This window comes from Sphaeramia orbicularis, chromosome 16 (genome assembly GCF_902148855.1).
Source record: "Sphaeramia orbicularis chromosome 16, fSphaOr1.1, whole genome shotgun sequence".
Taxonomy (NCBI): Eukaryota; Metazoa; Chordata; class Actinopteri; order Kurtiformes; family Apogonidae; genus Sphaeramia; species Sphaeramia orbicularis.
The window spans coordinates 51,238,299-51,258,350 of NC_043972.1; the positions used below are offsets into that span (position 1 = coordinate 51,238,299).

The window sequence follows — 20,052 nt, forward strand, 5'->3', positions numbered from 1 at the left end:
CACTGTACCCATGAGAGCTAGTGAGCTTGGTGAGACATCAACATGAATTTCATCCACACACCTCTGTCTGAAATGAATTAGAGTACATGTTCACTGTGAACTTTCTGTGGCAGACATCAAAAGCTCTTTCACTGCAGTGTGCTTCACTGGGGGTGGGAAATAGGTCAGTTCATTCAGTTTATAAAATGGAGGCAGATTAAAGATAGACTAGTAATACAACATCTAATCCATGCCAGGCAGTAATTCTGGTCAAACCTTAACACTTTCCAAGCAATACAAGATGTTGCCTCTTAAATTTAATCTAATACATGCCTCATGGTCTCATTGTAAGTATAATTCAGGATGTGAATGTTTCACAATGAAGTGGGAGTGGGAAAGTTTTTTTTTTCTACATAACATTTTCCTGAGCCTCAACAGTGTGGATAAATGCATCAACCAATCAGGTATGAAATGGACGATGGATGATGATGATAAAGCTAGACCTGCTGATTTGTAGCCACACTTAGTTTAGTATAAAAAACAAAAATGATAAATATAAAGACATCAGGGAGCAGCACCAACTAGACCATGGGAGTCAAACTAATTTTAGTTCAGGTTCCACATTTAGTCCAATTTGATCTCCAATGGGTCAGACCAGTAAAACAATAGCATAATAGCATATAAATAACAATCACATTTTTTGTCTTTTAGTGTAAAAAAGTAAAGTTGCATCATGAAAATATGAATAACCTGAACAACCATATACAACCTAAAATTTCTTGGGAAAAAATAAATGTAATTCACCAATATAACAATATAGCTCTGTATTTTTCCCTTTGTTTTTGTGGAAAAATTTAAAAGTGCAATTTGAATATTATGCCTCAACTTACAGATCAGAGTGGATCTACAAATATACAGAATATTTTGTAACAGGCAGAGTATTGTTAACATTTCATGTATTTTTCTTAAGGAATTTGAGGTCGCTCATGGTTATTTAGATTATTCACATTTTTTGTGAAAGGATAGTTTGTAAATGACTATCAGGAGATTAGATTAAATAGACTATCAGGAGAGACATCACATGAATCAGATACTGTTTTGAGACAAGAAGATGCTGGTTCAGACAAAGCATAGATTCAGAGGCCACAGACCATCCTCCACATGATGTTGGATCCATTAATATTCCTGAAAGCATCCGCATGGCCTTGTGCAAATATATGCAAATCCTTTATTGGACAGGCGCTGCAACTGTCGTAAACTCGCACAGTCGGCAGCGTGAATAGTTTTGTCATTTTTCGTCATGCCCCGGGGTTGAGAACATGTATTCTGTTCCAGATAAAAATGCACTGGCAGATAGATTACCCATCTAAAATTTCTGTGTGGTCTTAGAGAAACCACAAAACGAACACAGATAAGATTTAGGGTCAAGGTTACATTTGAGCCGAGTTTGAACTCACATAGTTTGTATGATGATTTGACTAGAGCTGCTGCTATATATTTTTTGTACTTGATTAATCTGTTGATTATTTTCTTCGATTTGATTAAACTTGGATAGATGAAACAAATTGTAAAACTGTGAAAAAGACATGTATGAAAATGATAAACAACTTGTCCTTAATTCCAGAACCAGCTGAAACAAAAAACACAAAAAGTATCATGTAAAAGGACACAATGAAAATATCTATAGATATAAACAACAAAAAATAAGTCAAATGACAAGTCTTCAATCAATATGTGCACTGCAGTCTTCATCACATTGGTATCCAACTTACTAACAACTGAAGATGGAAATAACATACAACATTGTGCTGATCTTGGCATCATGTGCTTCACAATAAACATCCATGTGAAACAGGGGATCCAGTGTTTAACACAAGTGAAATTAAGGAAATGAAGCTTGGATTGAGGAAAGGAAATGAAGCTTGGATTGAGGAAAATTATAATCAGTATTTTTTTTAACAGATCAAGTTGATTAATCATTTCAGGTCCAGTTTTGACTGCATACTACACACAAACTACAGGGGTTGGACAAAATAATGGAAACACCTTCACCTCAAGATGATAATGCCCCAATCCATACAGCTAGAATTGTTAAAGAATGGCATGAGGAACATTCTAATGAAGTTGAGCATCTCGTATGGCCGGCACAGTCCCCAGACCTCAACATTATTGAGCATTTATGGTCAGTTTTAGAGATTCAAGTAAGACGTCGATTTCCACCGCCATCGTCTCTAAAAGAGTTGGAGGGTATTCTAACTGAAGAATGGCTTAAAATTCCTTCGGAAACAATTCACAAGTTATATGAATCAATACCTCGGAGAATTGAGGCTGTAATTGCCGCAAAAGGCGGACCTACACCATATTAAATTATATTTTGTTGATTTTTTAAGGTGTTTCCATTATTTTGTCCAACCCCTGTACTACATATCCTTTGAAATGAAGTCTAATAATATCTTAGACTTCTTCTGTTCTACCCCTTGCACTAAGCATAAAACTCCATTTACTCTCACTCAAGGTAAGAATTCCAAGAAGAGAATGAATAGTAGAGAAGTTATAGTATCTTATAATTATCCATAGGCTCATCAATAAATTAAAAAAAAAAAAAACTGTTACTCTGCTCATATATCCCTCCAACCAAGCTCTGCATATCCATTTCAAAATTTCATGCTAGGTCAAAACTGTAGCACAGGTCACAGAAACCTTTTTATCTCTCCAAGAAACAACCACCAATAACAAGCAATTTATCTCAAAGCTTTAAGGACAGAAAAAAACCTACAACAGTGCTGACATGCAGAACTGAATTCAGTAAATAATGGCCTCCTCTTAGCAGGAATCAAAGCGCTACAAGAGGGACGTATTAGTATAAGCAGAGTAACAATCACTGAATTATTGATTTCCTCATTAGGACTTTTGTCAGGACCATTTAGCCACTTTATAAATGAGCTTTCATTAGGGTACTTGCAAGATAGCCCAACTCGGAGTTGATTTATAATGTGCAACTTGGTCAATAAGAGAGGAATGGGAGCAGAGGGAGGTGGGAAGAGGCAGGGGGGTGACAGGGCCATGCTGAGAGGAGTCCCCCCCTCCATCACCACCACAGCCCAGCCCCCACCCTGTCACCACCATCAGCACTCCACAGAGAAAACCAAGAGAAAGCCCTGAAGGCACAACAACAACAAAAGTCTGGCAATGTTTGCAAACAAACAAATGAAGGTGGCCATTTCAAAATGCATATTCAAACCTGGTGGTTGCTGAGTAAAGGGGTGAATGAGGGCAAATACATGCAGGGTTTTGAAAGTTTGGGCTCTTTAACACTTATATGTCATTTTGATAGATTTACTTTTGGTTAGTTCAAGAGACTTTGACATGCGAAACAGAAAATCCAAGAAAAAGGCAATGTACTAGTTGACTATTTGATAATGGTCTAACAACAGTTCAGTGCTGATGACAATTTCAATTAATTTCAACTCCATCCCAAACATATTTGGGAACTATATCATATTTATCATAGGTTCATGTTCAACCCAAGAGATGACGGAAGTTTGATAAGACTTTGCCATAGCAAAAAAGTCTCCAAATAAAAAAAAAATCAATGGAAAATACTTTGAAGAATGGTTAAAAGTTTAATGTATAAGACCTGTGTATGCCTGTGTGTTCACAGGAACTTTGTGTCTGTGTTGTGCTGGGACTTGGTCCTTTGTGGACATTAGCTTACTCCATTTTGTAAGCCAACAGCCACTTTTACACAGAAAAAAAAAGGTGAGATGGTGATCCCAACTTTTTGCCAACATTGATCGATTTACACAGCCAAGTCAAAGGAGTAACAGAGGTGAGACAGGCTGGACCTGCGGACAATGGACCTGTGTTTCCGGAATCAAAGGGGTGATGACGCAGTGCAGAGTATAGTGTGGTGTATAACTTACGCATCGGAAACACTCCGAGCAGAGTCTTTCACCATACCGCAAATGTTAGCATGGATAGAGTCGCCCACCCAAAGTGACAACAGCTCGCGGATCTCGGCGTCTCCCCAGTTCGACATCTTTCTGGTCGCATAGATATGTTTGTTTACTGTATATGGCCCACGCTCATTTTTTAAATCCCCTTGGCTGTTGCACACACAATACGTCATCACACCTTGGTTGCAGAACGAGAGGTGTTCCTTTTACATAGCATTCCAGAATCATGATTCAACCTTTATCACAGCTCTGCTACTCCAAAAGTGTTACAGAGTGGTGACAGAGGTAGGACCAAATGATCCCACCATTTCGTTTGACTTAGCCTAAGTCTACTTTGATAAAAGTACACTATTTTTTTGTATTCTCAAATTGTTACTATAAAGTACCATTGAACTAAGCCTTCAGTATGGGATGTAGGATTTGGGATGATAATAGGCTGTATGTAGGTGACCATAATAAGTCTGAAAATGGCAAGTGTTTTTAGCTGAGTAATAAAAAAAAATACTTTTTAAGTATATTTTTTGTGCTACAATCACATTATTTCATCCTTCATTCACAATTCAGAGTTAATTCAGAGTTATCAGGAGGTGATAGCACAAGAAAGGACCATTTAGCTCTGTTGTACACTAACAAAAGTTAATGACTACACAGATCTAGGAAGATTTTCTTTTTCTTTTTTTGTCACTAGCTAACAAGAGTTGTGCAGCTCCACAAGCAAATGCACTTCTCAAAGCCCCATTAAAAAAACAAAACAAAACAAAAACCTGTTTCTGTACAGAAGCAGAATGAGAAAACAATAAAATACTGCAAAAACTGCAATTAGCAGATGCAAAGCCAAGGAAAGCTACAGTTAGTAGAAACATCTGACTGTCCCGTCGATTCCCTCCACTTAACCTAACAAGCTCACCATGGCAACAAATCACCTCGTGTCCTTGTTCATTAGGTAATTAGGAACATCTCATTGGCTGGATTGGATTGTCGTTTGTTATCTGCCAACTGATGCTAAACACCAGACTCATCTGACAGACTGACTGTGGGGAGCGTCTTCAATGGTGGCCAGCTTATCATAGGATTAATAGGAACTCCTTTTAAGTGAGATGATACTTTTAAAGGTATTAGGAGGATCTGACTTTATGGTAAATGCAATAAAAGTGAACGTAAAGTACTTATTTGTGTAAATTGTTGGCTGATTTTTGGCTTCTACATTCTTAGAGGTTCATTAATTATACTTTGTGTGTGAGATTTGTGCTTCCAGGGAAAAAAGGCTCTTATGTAAACCCAGAAATGTACTTTACGTGGCCAGCTCTCAAACCTTTCAGCTACCCATAAGGCTTTGTGTGTGATTTTACCTGCACTGTATCAATGCAAAGTGTACTGCAATAATAACTTTAGTGGCGTGCATATGAGATCAGTTGTAATGACAGCTGCTAAGTGCAAAGAATACAGCGGCTCAGGTTTCCAAAGTCATTGAAATGTTATTTGCAAAAACAAATCACAAAACAAAACTCCAAAAGAGAAGACACACAAATAATGTGGTTGTACCACAATAGCTTTAAAAAAACACCAAAAAAATTGTACAGTAAGGCTGTGATAGGTGAAGTTAGCAGCTTAGCACAAACAGCCTGAAACTGAACAATAGCTCATGTTCATCAGGCCGTTTACCTTCTAAACTGGACCCAATATTAAAGAATGTCACAGGCAATAAGCTTCAGTGTAGCATCCAGCATCCCTGCAGCCACAGCACCTTTAGATGCACTTTCCACTGGACACACTCAATGCGAGGTACACAGGCATTGATTTTTATTACCCTCTGACACTTAATCTAACCCACAATGATCTACGACCTTATTTTCACACTAATTTCTTCTTGATCAGAGGTGATAAATATTGCATTTGACATAACCAAGTCTTTGTGCATTGCATCAATGCACTGTTTTGTTTAACATGACAATGCCTAAAGCGCTCCCACTTTGGCTGGCAGTTTGAGAAATGAGTTGCATTGTCCTTGCCTTTTAGAGATGGGCTACAGCAAGTCATCTGAACAATGGATTTCTTTCAGTTGCAATGCAGTGATTACTAGGTGTACTTTTTACAAGGAAAGAAATTACTCACACAGAAATAAAATATCTAACATTTTTAAGAACAAATACACATCTGAACTGTAATTGTGAAAATCAGATACTAATATGCATAGGTCATAACAAAACATGAGTATGAACTCAGAGCAAGCGGGCAACAATCACAACTTAAAACCAATGCAGGACAATGGGGAGGCCGGGGCGTTTCATATAATTTTCTACATTTTCCCTCATAATTCACACCCTGCTGGAAAACCACTTGCCATCCACTGACATACATATATACAGTATATGTGTGGAATAATTAATAATTCAATGTACTGTATATATTTTTCAATATAGACCATAAATGCAAATGTGCACATTGAGAAAAGAGGGTGGAGTTGGGGAAAAACAACATGTCAAACACATCTTGCTTGCTAATGCTAACTTATTGAAAACACTGATCACTTTGGCTAAATGCAAGATGTTAGAAGCCACCAAGTATTTTCAATTACTTGATCTATGTTAAAACATAAGTTGTGCTTGAAAAAAGCTGTGAACTTTGCATTGTATAGAAATACATTACTATGACTAGATGAGCTAATTAGCAGGCTAGCTGACACACCATATAATTTAACACAAATGAATGCTAACATTGGCCGTATATGTCATGACAGAATCCACTGGCTGTGTTTAACTGCAACACTACTATTACCCATAAAGTTGGAATGAAATATTTTTACTTCCTCTCATGAAATGATTGTGGCAATGTTCAACAATATTCTTGATGAGGTGTAACTGGGACTCAGTATGTAATCATTGCACCTGGTAAAAGGTGATTACTGATGTGTATAAATAGGAAATAAAAGATGTGTCTGAAACAAAAACTATTCCAACTACATGAAAAACTGTGTACGTCAGAGCTGCAAGTCAGGGAAAAATAAATATTTCCTGTCCAATAAAGACAAACTCCAAAGTCTGAATCAGCAGCTGATCCAGCTGTCAGTCAAATAGTGATTGGATTTCAGCTCTTTTCAGAGAGCCCAGCTGCTTTGGCTCGGCTCCCACATAAATAAAATACTTAGTCAATACATTATCCCCTTTTCCACCCAACATGCTCAGGAACTTCTAGTACCAGGAATTTATTTACCAGGGTAAAAGAATTCCTGGTAATTTGTGTGTTTTGCATTTCTACTACACTTCAAAGTTCCTGGGAATTTATTCAACTCAGACTTGGTCATTTGAGTCATCAAAGTCCTGCTGGATTTCTTTATTCTGAAAATGTGTTCAATAAGGTCCAGGCTTATTATCCACAGGGTATTCACATGGGGCGGATTATTGCAATGCTCTTGTAGGAGTGAGTCAAAGACACTATAGGATGACTCAAATACGCTCAAAAGCTTGAAAGAACACGTGGCAAAATGATTCCCTCGCCTATAAAAAGTTCATCTTCTGATGTGCCTACTTTGTGAGCAGGTTTTTTTCTAATGAAGCGATGAAACCTTCATGTTTAAAGGATCACCTGAATAAAATACATCCTGACAAGGCATCTAAGGATGCAGCTTATTTCCAGGCCCTCAAGGAGTAGCATTCGAAACAGAGCATTTCTAATCTTTTGCTCAGAATGTAAACCAGACAGAGAGCAGGTTAGTGGCTTTGTACAAACATCTCTTCATTAATAGTAAAGTCCGGCTCACCATTTACAGTGGGAGAGAGGCTGGTTCTTCCTGCAATCAAAGAAGCCATCTCCACTGTCAAGCCGTGCGTTTACATGACAACTTTTATTCCTGGTTTAATCTGAATAAACATTAGATCCTATTTAAGATGACCATGTAAACACCTTATTCCAGTTGAAAAAGAATAGTTTGGAATAAATTTAAATCCAAATAAAATCACTGGTTTAATCCCCTTTTAATTCCAAACTAAATTATTCCTCGGACATGTAAACCCTATATTCCGTTTGGACTTTATTCCTGCCATTCTGCGCATGCTCGTTGTCTTGTCCTGTTCAGATGATGCACACATTCTGCGCTGGCGGAAGAATATACAGTGCAATATAGTCTAACCAAACCACTCCAGTGGGCTATTCTGATGGGATCTACCAGCCTCTAAAACCCTGAAGGAAGAGTTCATCACCTGTTTTTTTATTAATTCATTTGTCATGCACTAATGAGTTTGATAAGTGGGCAAATCAGTTTGCACTGCAGTGCACCAATTACCTTGTTCTCGCAGCCCTTCCGTTAGCTTAGCTTAGCCTAGTTTAGCATAATCGCTTCATTCCTATGGTCAGACGTAGCCAGGCTTTCATGGGTGATCTGTAGTATTTTATGAGTGATTTTGTGAAATTCAGTTCTCCCTAATCATTCCTTTAGTCCACTGGAGTCAATATGATCACAAACTGATGCTCAAATCATGGCGATGTGACTTACTGCAGTAATAAGATCTTGGGAAATAAAAACTAATGCAAAGCTAAAATGGTAAAGCAAAGCTAGTTTAGCGCATTCATTCCTTCCAACAAAAAGATTTTCCAACTTTCATCAACACAACAGTCCCAAGATTGTATGAGTGCAGTAAGTCGCAGATCTAAAGAAATAATTTGGGAGAATTGGATTTCACAAAATTGCTTACAAAAGACAACAAATCGCCTTTAAAAAACTGGCTACGTGTGACCATGGAAATGCAGTGACTATGCTAAACTAAGCTAACAGAAGGGCTGCCAGAACAAGGCAACGTGAGCACTGCAGCACAAACCCCTTTGCTCACTTATCTACCTCATTAATACCTCATGTAAACCTTTATTCGGGTTTAACATTTCCATGTAAACAGAAGAGAAAATACTTTAGTTCCGAAATAATTTCTTCTGGAAAAATAAATCGGATTTAAAAAATATCATGTAACCGTACCCATGGAGCAAGACCCAACGCCAGTATTGAAGGCCATATGGCATAGCAGTTAATTTAAAAACTTGGATCATATATGGGCTGAGGTCTGCTCAATGGAGTGCATGGCCGAACACGTTATTATTGGCCAATTGAGGCATGTTGTTCATGTGATTAGTTGATGTTAAAAACATGCATCTTTATTTGTTTCAATACAAGTTTCAAATAGGGCTGGTCATATTACGGTGGGCTAGTTGAAATAACAGGTGGGCAACTTAGTCGGTATGTATTGCTGATAGCAAACCTGAATAATAGACTGAAGGCTGACAATTTGAATTGCAGTCCCGACGGCACTGAAAAGAATTGGTTTGGGGGTTTATTTAGGAATAAGAATCACTTTATTGATCCTCAAAGAGAAATTCAATTGTTGGGCAGCTCATCTGTGTTCATTTACTTTTCAATATAAAATAAGAACGATTTTAAAAGTCCTTCATGGATATTTCTTTTCATTGTATGAGCTTCAAAAATTAAAGAATGAAAACTAAATACTAAAGAAATTATTCTCACTGTGGCCAGAATTTATACCAATAGAAGGCAGTCTACTCTTGTTCAAATTCAGACTGAAAAGTGGCACAATAGAACAACTGCACAAACAACTTAAACTTAGCCAAAAGTAAAAAATAAAATAACTAAATTATATTTTTTCATATTTCACAAACCTAAAAAGCCTTATTCAAATTCAATCTGAAAAGTGACAAATGACAAAGAAAACAACAAATCTTTCTATTTCCTTCTAAAACCCTGAACTTTAGACTCAAAAGTCAGTGGAACTATATACATAATGTACAAAACCAACGTGACAAAATTATTATAATAATATGATTCAGTGACATTGATCATTTGCCCCTCACTTGGTTTTTGTCCCTTTGTTGGGCAACGATTGAGAGACCATGTGTGTGTTTTACTGGTGTTGTGTTGCCCAATGTGTTATTGGCGTTACTTCAGTCAGTGTGTGTGTATATAATGGATGGGGGTGGCTGCTGCACCGCGTCGGCTGCTCTGCGGGAGCCCAGAGACAGTGCTCAGCCCAAGAGCAAGTCAGAAAGTCACAGATACAGTGAAATTCCAATTGAGAGAATCACGGTATTAAACAGAAACCCTGACAGGTGCAGCAGTGACCTCGATAGGTGCAGCAGAGACCAAGGAGGGTCGTTTAATTCCCCACAGCTCAGAAATGGATGACAGACAGTGAGCTGCTGTATGAGGGAATGAAGCGCTTAGGGAATGCTACGGTGGCCCAGAGGTGCAACAGGCCAAAAAATTATCCACTAGACGAAAAAAATTATCTACTACAAGATAAAAAAAAGAGAACAGCCCAAAAAAATTATCCACTATAAGAAAAAAAAAAGAGAACAGCCTAAAAAAATTATCCACGAGAAGAAAAAAAATTATCTACTACAGGAAAAAAAAGAGAACAGCCTAAAAAAATTATCCACTAGATGAAAAAATTATCTACTACAAGAAAAAAAAGAGAACAGCCCAAAAAAATTATCCACTATAAGAAAAAAAGAGAACAGCCTAAAAAAATGATCCACTACATGAAAAAAATTATCTACTAAAAGAAAAAAAAGAGAACAGCCTAAAAAAATTATCCACTAGATGAAAAAATTATCTACTACAAGAAAAAAAAAAGAGAACAGCCCCAAAAAAATTATCCACTGTAAGAAAAAAAGAGACACAGCCTAAAAAAAATTATCCACTAGATGAAAAAAAAATCCCCTATAAGAAAAAAAGAGACCAGCCAAAAAAATTATCCACTAAAAGAAAAAAATAAGAGAACAGGCAAAAAAAAATATCTACTAGCCCAAAAATTATTCACTATAAGAAAAAAAAAGAACAGGTGAAAAAATTATCTACTATGAGAAAAAAAAGAGAGCAGCCCAAAAAATATCCACTATAAGAAAAAAAAAACATCATCCACCTTTTCAATTACGGGGGGCGCTGTTTACCCGAAAGGTGTCTTGCTTTAAAATTAAGACCACCACAAAAATAAATGGATAGGCTGAAAATTTCAAGGCTTTCAGCTAATGTGGCTAATGCTAAGGAAGTACCCACCGGAAGTGGAGGTCGTGCGCTAAAAAATAAAGTTATTTTAAAATATAGATATTTGCATCAATATAGTTTGCAAAGCAGTTAAATGATTAAATACGGTTCCAGTGTCTGCTCAAGGTTAGGGATGGGCGTTAAATGGTTAAGGTTAGGGTTAGGGTATGGTTGGGGTTAGTTTTCAGTGGTAAATGGCCCTTGTGTCACTGTGCTGAAGGTTCGTGCTAAGCTAATGCTAACACGAAAAGTTGACGGCAACTTGTGGTTATTTTATTTTGAGAGGAGGAGAAGAGGAGCTTCCTGTGGAGCTCCACTATCATGGCATTGCCCATTTGTTTGCAGGTAGACCTCTCCTCCTCAACTCAAACGGAGTGTCTTCACTAACACTAGATCAAGAAGGACATTTTGTGGAGATAAAGATGTGTGCCGTGGTACCGCAGTGCCTCGGCACCTGGCAACGAGCTGAGCTGTGGTACCGAGCCATGGTACGCGGTGCCGTGCTGGGGTACCTGGCACCGAGCTGCAGCACCGCGGTGCCACGGCAAGTGGTTGGAACCGAGCCGTGGTACCACGCTACGTCGTGGCACCAGCCGAGGTGCCACGGCACCTCACGGCATCAACCGTGGTGCCACGGCACCAGGTGTCGGTGCCGCAATATGCACTCGCTGTCTCTCAACAAATGGGCGATGCCATGATAGTGGAGCTCCACAGGAAGCTCCTCTTCTCCTCCTCTCAAAATAAAATAATTTAGAACTTCTTGTAGTGAATATTCATCAAAAATGATATTGAATGTCAGGCAGTTGAACAATTCAACACCGTAATCACACAATTGTTTATTCGCACTGGTAGTTCACAAAGTTGCCGTCAACTTTTTGCATTAGCATTAGCTTAGCAACGAACCTTCACACAGTGCACACAAGGGCCATTTACCACTGAAAACTAACCCCAACCATACCCTAACCCTAACCTTAACCATTTAACGCCCATGCCTAACCTTGAGCAGACACTGGAACCGTATTTAATCATTTAACTGCTTTGCAAACTATTTTAATGTAAATATCTATATTTTAAAATAACTTTATTTTTTAGCGCACGACCTCCACTTCCGGTGGGGTACTTCCTTAGCATTAGCCACATTAGCCGAAAGCCTTAAAATTTTTCAGCCTATCTTTTTATTTTTTGTGGTGGCCTTAATTTTAAAGCAAGGCACCTTTCAGGAAAACAGCGCCCCCGTAATTGAAAAGGTGGACGATGTTTTTTTTTTCTTATAGTGGATATTTTTTTGGGCTGCTCTCTTTTTTTTCTCATAGTAGATAATTTTTTTCACCTGTTCTTTTTTTTTTCTTATAGTGAATAATTTTTTGGGCTAGTAGATATTTTTTTTTGCCTGTTCCCTTTTTTTTTCTTTTAGTGTATAATTTTTTTGGCTGGTCTCTTTTCTTCTTATAGGGGATTTTTTTTATCATCTAGTGGATAATTTTTTTAGGCTGTTCTCTTTTTTTTCTTATAGTGGATACTTTTTTTTGGGCTGTTCTCTTTTTTTCTTGCAGTAGATAATTTTTTGTCTAGTGGATAATTTTTTTAGGCTGTTCTCCCCTTTTTTTTCCTTATAGTGGATCATTTTTTTGGGCTGTTCTCTCTTTTTTTTTTTTCTTGTAGTAGATATTTTTTTTCATCTCGTGGATAATTTTTTTTAGGCTGTTCTCTTTTTTTTCTTGTAGTAGATAATTTTTTTCATCTAGTGGATAATTTTTTTAGGCTGTTCTCTTTTTTTTTTTTCTTGTAGTAGATAATTTTTTTTGTCTAGTGGATAATTTTTTGGCCTGTTGCACCTCTGGGCCACCGTAGAATGCAAAACAACGATGACAACCAATCACAGATGGAATAGGGCGGGCTGTAGGCTACCCATCCACTTGCAATAATGCTGCATTCCAGGCCATTTTTTGAGCCCGTAAGTCATGACTTCAAACCATGACTCACAACCTTCCAGGCAAGTCATGCCAAACTGCCTGAGCGTAAGGAATTGTGGTAGCTAGATGTAAACAAACCAGCATGATGGGCCGTACGTTATGCCCATTTTCAATCATTTCTATTGCCAAGGTGCTGCTCTTGCTTATTTAAGGAAAACAGAGGAGTAAAAACAGTGTATAAGGCAAGAAAAGCTGTTAGACCTTTTATGTCTATTATTTGCATATTGGATACGTATTTGGTATTAATTTATTCTTGCACTCCATGGACTGAAAACTAGCTAACGCTAGAGTAGCTGCGATTATGCAGAACATTTGCAGATAAATAATGTCAGTGCAATACCATTGTTTTAATAAATAATTTGCATAAACACCACATCCATGAGGGCTGCCATTGCTACGTGACGTCAGAACTCGGGAACCTGGGAGTTCATTGATCTAGTCCGAGTTCACAGGTGGGAAGTCAGCAGGTTGACTGTCTTCCAGTGTCTTTTCACTGGTAGAAGGTTGGTCGTGTAGTCTGTATATTTTTCTATTGGATAAATCTTTTCCCTTAACTTTTGTTGGGTGGGCAGAGGGACAGTTGGGTGGGCTGAGCCCACCCCTGCCTACCGCCAGCCCCAGTTTCAAACTATCTCCAAGTGTTGTAACAATATATTTTTCCCTTGTTGCTTTTAATTCTAGCTTAACTGAACTGGGTAGGCGACAGATGATAAAATAAATAAATAAAACCGTCTTTTAGCACATTAGCCTGCGCTACCCCACTTGAGGTCTTTCCTCGAACATAGCCTACATTAGGCTACTCATAAACATTTCCAACAGTTATCAGTTATCATCAGTCATCATTATGATGATGATGATGATGATGATATTAGTTATTAGTTATTATTATTATTATTAAGTGCCTATATTTCAACCCTCTAATAAGTATACGGATGTTATTCTGTGGATGGGTAGCCTACAGCCTGCCCTATTCCATCAGTGATTGGTTGTCATCATTGTTTTCCATTCCCTAAGCGCTTTCATTCCCATATACTGGATGTTTTTCTGTTGTGCTATGCATGTTGTGGTGGTATTGCTCTGTTATACAAATTTTAGGGATAGGAGAAAGCTTAAATTTCATGTGGTCATTGACCACATAGCAAGTGTGACAGACCTTGCTCACCTGCACCTTCTGTTTAATGCTTTATGCCTAGTACATGTGTGAAATTTGTAATTGTGTCCTGTTAACTCTGGTACAATGTATCAAATTGTAATGTACAGTATGTCATGGATACAATACATGGTTCTTTAGAAATAGAGCGTTTTGTTACACAAATGTTTGAAACAGTTTACTGATTCTTAACCTCCTGAGACCCAGGAAAATAAAAGTTTTGGCTGTTTCACATTAAATAATTATCTTGACTAGAAACTGTGTGATGCAACCTTTTTCCCCTTACATTTTGATCTTTTATGGACTCTTCTTTGCAGTTTGTTTTTGTTTGTTTGTTTTTAAGTAAAGCTGTGAAGTTCTTGTCTCCTATAGAGGACAAAATTTATTGCTCAGTCTCAACCGGTCAAGTAAAATAACAAGTCCAAATTAGCTAAATTACAGACTTTCAGACTGAGCTACACCTCCACTGTGTTGGACCAAAAGCACCAGGGCTTTACGCTTCTGTCATTTGGCTTAATATACTATAGGAATTTCCTTCCACTCTGCATTTATCAATTAGAACACATCAACTGCTGTACATTACAGGTCCATCCCTTGTTTCATGATCGTTCACAATAAAAGCTGTAAACATATACACTGTATAACTCAGAGGTGACTGAGTAGCTTACAGTTTCATTCACATAATATTTAGTGGTGTATATTCACAAGTCATGTCATTCTAATGAAACAACCACTAGTAATATTAAGCATTATTTTTAGCCTCAGATGAACAAATGAAATTAGCACTTCCACTGACTAAATAACAGCTTGCCATTTTTAGACATGTTTATTTTTTTAAATACTCCATATTGTGTATTTAATAGCTATGCTACATGATTAAATTACCCTCTTTTCAGCGGACATTAAATGTCCAATGAAATGTTAGTTAAAGGTAAAGGACAAATCCTGACTGTTTTCAAATAAACCTTTACCGCTGCCATTCAAATGCACTGGTAGAACAACAGTGGGCATTTAATGGATGATGCCTTTACGGTGTAAGGAATTTCTGCCTGCTATCACACCAATACTTGTTTGGTTACTTAAAAACATCAGTCTGTGAGCTGTTACTTCCTTTCACAATGCTGATTTGAGTATAAGGGAAAAAAAAACAAAACGTGCAGACATTATCACACAAGCAGCAGCTGGCAGGAAAAGACAGTGTGCATTAGGTGTGTCTACATGTGTTTAAATGGGTGTGATTATTTTTGTGGACAGTAAAACAGAAAGATCTTATAAAAACATGCAGTGTGTACTATGCTAAACTACTCTGTTGTGACACACTTTGTAACACATGCATTTGTTTTCCAGAGAAGCTTGTAAATCTGTTGTTTTATGTTAAACATGCCGCTAATGCATGAAACTACTGTGATCAATTTAACAGAATCGATTGGCCCACATAGCCTACTATAGTTTGTTAACTGGAATACTTTCAGAATATCAAATGTTTTCTAATTTGAACGAATATGTGATAAATGTTTAGCATAACTGTTTCCTTTTGTCTGATTACTAACATTAGTATGTGGTATTACAAAATTAATTAACATAATGTGAATACATGTCAAATTTTAATACAGTAGCTCTATAAACCTATTCATACAGACAGAATTTCATCAGCAGAAACTCCTACTGGCACAAAGTGTATGTGATAATAGATGTCTTTAAAGTAAAGCCAAAACATCTGAATCCCCCCTAGGTGGCTGGTGAAATATAGTTCATATATGAGTCAGCCTACAGCTTATCTCATGAGCCAAACTAAAAACTCACAGTATTCTATGCTCAGTTAATATGTCATGTATAATTTTTCTGATCAGTTTACTATTTGTCAGAAATTATTACCATTAGATATAAAAACCTGTGACTGACAGGTGCAATGACCATGCAATGTCAGACCGATATTTAATTTTTACCCCCTCTGCCTGCCGAAGGGGGTATAGTCATCAACGTGTCTGTCTATCTGTCCGTCTGCCCATCCATCCAACCGTCTGTCTGTCCTTCCATCTGTGACACATCTTGTAAACACTCTAACTCTGAAAAAAAAAAAAAACTGCTGGAACCTTAACATTTTTACCATACTTACTGTACATTATGTGTAGAGCTTGGACAAGCTTTAAAATGGGTGACCTAGACCTATTTTGTGACCTACTTTTCCAAGGTCAAATGTCTAAAAACACCATATCTCCTGCCCCATCCACTCAGTGGAGGGGGCACTCCACTGAGGGGATTTTAAGAAATAGGAGAATCTTGTCTGCTGGCGTTCATGGAGGCCTGGCTCAGCAAATCAGACCAGCACAACACCCTGTTAGTAAGCGGGTTTGGGACCCTGATCCATCTGGACTGGTCACGTTAAATCCCTGGGAAAAGCTGAGGAGGAGCATCCTTTTTAGTGATGAGTTGGTGTTTATGTTCAGGTGTGCCTTTTTCCCCTTTGTCTTTTGTGGGTTTTTTCTATAATACTTAAAATATTTTGTAAAGTAATCATTGCTCCCTCCTTATTGGTATTTTTGCCTTTATAATATTTTTGTGTTATATTTCATATTTAGTGTTCTTTGAGTGATCTGGCACTAAGAGCTGGCTCTTTGATGTGAATGTCGGAGCAGCACGTGATTAGTCAAGATGTGTGGTGGTGTTTGCGAGTCAGAAGAGCCGGAATTCCCATCACTAATGCTTTTATGTCAATGTACTGTAAAACTATGATGGTCAGAGAAAGAATCTGCACTTGCTATGCTCTAGCTACCATTGTTTTTGGTCTCTACCAGAAAAGGGTCTGTGTGGATGCCACTAGTAGTGATAAGCAGACGTACTGGTTTTTCGGAGTTTATATGCTGAAACAGCTGCCTGTGAAAGCAATGTTCTTATTTCAATCAGACTTGGACATTCATCCAGTATTGAACTGTCACTATATGTGTATTGTGTGTATACTGCTCATATATTGTTCTGCTTGTTGTTGAACTATTTTTGCAACATGCAACGCCATCTTCACAGTAAACCTTTTTAAAGAGGACTTCTGTCAGTCTTGTAGAACACTAGGTAGGTTTCTATCAGAATACATTGCACATGTCCATCCACTACTATTGTGTGAAAATCAAGGGTTAGTTAGTGCATCACCATCATCATGGTTTGCCTTTTTTTTTTTAACTTGTCTTGTCCAGCATCATAACAGCAGAATGGTAGTCTGCCTTTTGGTGCTGAACAAATTTACTTTGCCAAGGGAACCTTCATTAAGTATATGAAGCTCCCCTTGATATTCTACTGTCTTTGTTATGAATTTTGTTGAACCACATTTCAATGCCGGACCTGACATGGGGTGGGGGGGTGAAGGCGGGGAGAACAAGAAAGAAGAAGATGGGGAAGACCCCTCACAAGATTATATCAACAATACAAACAATAACAACCATGGTGATAATTACAATGGCAAAATAACTACAACCAGAACTGAGTAAACTGGGCCGAAGAGAAAGAAAAAAACCAAACAAAACGAACAAAATTACAATAAAATAAAATACATAAGATCTATTAAATGATGAATATAAGAAAAGAAAGCATGAACAGAATATAAACATCTGCCCAAGTAATACCAGCAACAAATCTACACAGCATCAGTTGTTCACATTAATCTCCTGTGACACAGTGACTGCATCAGAGTAAAACAAAGAGAGCAAGGCAAAGAGATTGAGGTGCACTCAGTGATGAACACAGCCATGCAACTACAACCACACCTCCTCCAAGGACCAGGGGCCTACAAAGAGGGCCCCAAGGCCTGGCCAACCAGCGACACCACAGAGAGGGGGGATCCAACCTGCCCCCCCGAGAGGTGACAATGCGCCCACCCTGAAGATGGTCAAGGGAGGCCCCAGCCGGAGGCCCCACAGCAGCCGAGTACCAGCCCTAGGGGACCAGGGACGCCAGCCGCCAAACCCCCGCCAGAGCCGGCCACTCAGGGGCAAGAAAGGTGCCAGTCCCCAAGCCCCACAAGCCCAGGAGCCTCCCGTCCCCCTGGGCAGGGTTCCCACCCAGCACACCAGGAGGCCAGGCCAGCCCAGACAGCCACCCACCATGGGCCAATGCATACCCCGATGCCGCAGCCAAGCGCCCCGGGAGCCTGGAGGCCCACCCCCCCATCCCTGTCCCCCGTCCCACCAACCACAACCCCCAAAACCTACACCCTCTCCAGTCCCCACACAAGCATATGCACATACACCCACTGACACCCAGACACATACACCACCCACCCCACATGTTCGCCCATTCACACAAACACCTCCACCCAAGCCCATACCCCCACCCATGGTTTGACTTTTAAAGACCAACAACTATTTTTGTCAACTTCCAAATTATTTTTGTCTTTCCCAAGTGATTTATCACCATTTATTATAATATTAACCTTTGCATTTTTCAGTAAGAATAATGTATTTTCTTATATTTAATTTACTGATCATGCAGATGTTCATCTGTGTTCATCTCCAGATGTGCATCTCCATCCACTGTCACTGAGCATATGCCATGGGTTTTATTGGTGAATCAATGTTGTAGTAGATTACAGTGTTTCCACTTTGACTATAGCACCTCTGAACGTCGCTATGCTATAGCCTCTGACTATAGCGCCTCTGAACGCCCAAATGGACGTATATGTCATCATATCTGATGACCATGAAAGGCTGATGAACTGCATTTTACCTCAAGTATTTACATGTATTGATAGGATTAGGATTAGCTCCCCCTTGAACTGCCACTTTACTGTGGTGGGGGAGTTTGAGCGCCCGAATGATCCCAGGAGCTATGTTGTCAGGGGCTTTATGCCCCTAGTAGGGTCTCCCAAGGCAAACAGGTCCTGGGTGACGGGCCAGACTAAGAGCAGTTCAGAAGCCCCTATGGAAAACAAACATCTGAAGATCGTGACGTTGCCCGGTATAGCACAGCCGGGGCCCCACCCTGGAGCCAGGCCCAGGGTTGGGGCTTGTAAGTGAGTGCCTGGTGGCCGGGCCTTTGCCCACGGGGCCCAGCTGGGCCCAGCCCGAAGAAGTGACGTGGGCCCACCCTCTGGAGGATCCACCACCCACCGAGGGAGCCGTAGGGGCCGGGTGCAATGTGGATTGGGTGGCAGTCGACGGCAGGGGGCTCGACGACCCGATCCCCGGACACAGAGTCTGGCTCTAGGGACATGGAATGTCACTTCACTGGGGGGGAAGGAGCCGAGACTTGTGAGGGAGGTTGAGAGATACTGTCTAGCTATAGTCAGGCTCACCTGCACACACAGCTTAGGCTCTGGAACCCAACCCCTTGAAAGGGGCTGGACTCTCCACTTCTCTGGCATTGCCCACGGTGAGAGGGCTGGCGTGGGCTTGCTCATAGCCCCTCAGGTCAGCCGCCATGTGTTGGAGTTTTCCCCGGTGAACGAGAGGGTCGCATCCCTGCACCTTCGGGTTGGGGACAGGTGCCTCACTGTTGTCTCGGCCTATGGACCGAACAGCAGTGCAGAGTACCCGACCTTCTTGGAGTCCCTGGGAGGGGTGCTGGATGGTGCTCCAACTGGGGACTCCATTGTTCTCCTGGGTGACTTCAATGCCCACGTGGGCAACGACAGTGAGACCTGGAGGGGGGTGATGGGGAGGAACGGCCTCCCCAATCTGAACCCGAGTGGTGTTTTGTTATTGGACTTCTGTGCTAGTCACAGTTTGTCCATAACAAACACCATGTTCGAACATAGGGATGTCCATAAGTGCACTTGGCACCAGGACACCCTAGGCCGGAGGTCGATGATCGACTTCGTTGTCGTGTCGTCAAGCCCTCCGGCCGCGTGTTTTGGACACTCGGGTGAAGAGAGGGGCAGAGCTGTCAACCAATCACCACCTGGTGGTGAGTTGGATCCGCTGGCGAAGGAGGAAACCAGACCAACTCGGCAGGCCCAAACGTGTT

General features: G+C 39.8%; 1 protein-coding gene across 2 annotated transcripts in view; it reads right to left on the minus strand.

The window, feature by feature from the left end:
• The window catches only part of dgkb (diacylglycerol kinase, beta), a 198,049-nt gene that overhangs the window by 44,375 nt on the left and 133,622 nt on the right, over positions 1-20,052 (minus strand). The gene's annotated exons all lie outside the window — the stretch shown is intronic.